Source organism: Pseudochaenichthys georgianus, chromosome 10, assembly GCF_902827115.2.
Source record: "Pseudochaenichthys georgianus chromosome 10, fPseGeo1.2, whole genome shotgun sequence".
In the NCBI taxonomy this organism is placed as follows: domain Eukaryota; kingdom Metazoa; phylum Chordata; class Actinopteri; order Perciformes; family Channichthyidae; genus Pseudochaenichthys; species Pseudochaenichthys georgianus.
Window position 1 is genome coordinate 18,733,127 of NC_047512.1, and position 1,363 is coordinate 18,734,489.

The 1,363-nt window shown below is 44.6% G+C and overlaps 1 long non-coding RNA gene across 1 annotated transcript; it reads right to left on the reverse strand.

Moving 5' to 3' along the window:
* Positions 1–249: 249 nt before the first annotated feature.
* LOC139434586 (uncharacterized) lies at positions 250–1,087 on the reverse strand. Its single transcript, XR_011643909.1, has 3 exons — positions 937–1,087; positions 487–547; positions 250–374 (listed from the first exon to the last, which is right to left on the reverse strand). It is a non-coding gene; the product is annotated as an uncharacterized lncRNA (long non-coding RNA).
* Between the last annotated feature and the right edge of the window lie 276 nt (positions 1,088–1,363).

Consider the following 1,363-nt stretch of genomic DNA (forward strand, 5'->3'; position numbering starts at 1 on the left):
GCAGTTTGTCGGTGCCTTTTCCTCCGTGTTGTCCTGGTTTGCTGTGCTGCCTCCTAGTCGCCACCATGGTTTGCTGTGCTGCCTGGGGATGCTCAAATCGCTCAGAGAAAGGAGTACGAATGTACGGCTTTCCCCACTGACACAGAGCGGAGCAATTTCACGACCAACAGCAACAAAATATGTGATTTATATACAAACACTGCATTTGCACTTTTTCACAAAACGAAAACCACACCATTGGGAGAGCTTAATGTTTTGTTTAATACAAAAAAACAGGGAAAGGCTTGAAAAACACAGAGTTGAGACTCAGGGTGCAGGGTGAGGGTCTCAGTGCAGGTATTCAGGCTCCATTGAACCCCCCTCTGGTTCTTGTGCTGAGAGAGGGAGTAACAGACAGGAGAAAGGGTTATACACACCTATATAGCACACCTATTGCCTTGGGGAGATAACGTGTTTACTTATATAAAACAGTAGTATTAAACGTACCTTGTATTTTCACTCTCACTTAAGTCCCTCTCCCTTTGCCATCAATCCAGAATCAGCTGGGCTGCAACATTATACAGACAGGTAATAATCAACAGAATCACAAGGACACAATATGGCTCTGCTAAAAACACTCACTCTTACACACACCAAAGTTATATTTATCTAATATTTAACTCCCTCCACCCCCGCATACAATCCCGTTTAGAAGCCCCTCTTCTCTAATTCAACATGTTGGACGAAATGACATAGAGAGAACGGAATTTACAATTAAAAGGCTGTTCAACGTGTGTTGCTAACTTGCTTCGGTATGCTAGCTTAATCTGTTATCTGTAAACGTTCCCTAAATCTACTAATTTAGGGATAATCCACTGACATCCTTTAATACACATGTTCATTTGAATCAGATGTACTGATAATATCCGCAATATACATCTTTAAACTTCTTCTTACCTTTAAAAGTCCGTCACGAACGGTCTATTATGCTGCAACTCCACAGCTCTGCCAGCCTTGGCGCTAACTTCCGGGGAACGATTGAGAGGCTACACGATCCGCCATTGCTGTAAAAAAGTGGTCCATTGGAGTGAACGGAGATGTCGTAACTCTTCTATTAAATGGCTCTGGGGTACACTAACCAACCACCTTTGGTATAAAGGCAGGGTTGGGCTTCAACAACACTCTCGTTTGCCCTGGGGCGAACTGAGTGCATGAAGGAAGTACAGATAGCGCATGAATGTCACTGACCCGCTTGGTGGATGCCAGGGCCAGTAACAGCACTGTCTTGAGTGACAAGTGCTTCATGTCAGCCCCTTCCAGGGGTTCAAATGGGGTCAGGTTGAGTCCATCTAAAACCACTGCCAAGTCCCATAAGGGCACCAGT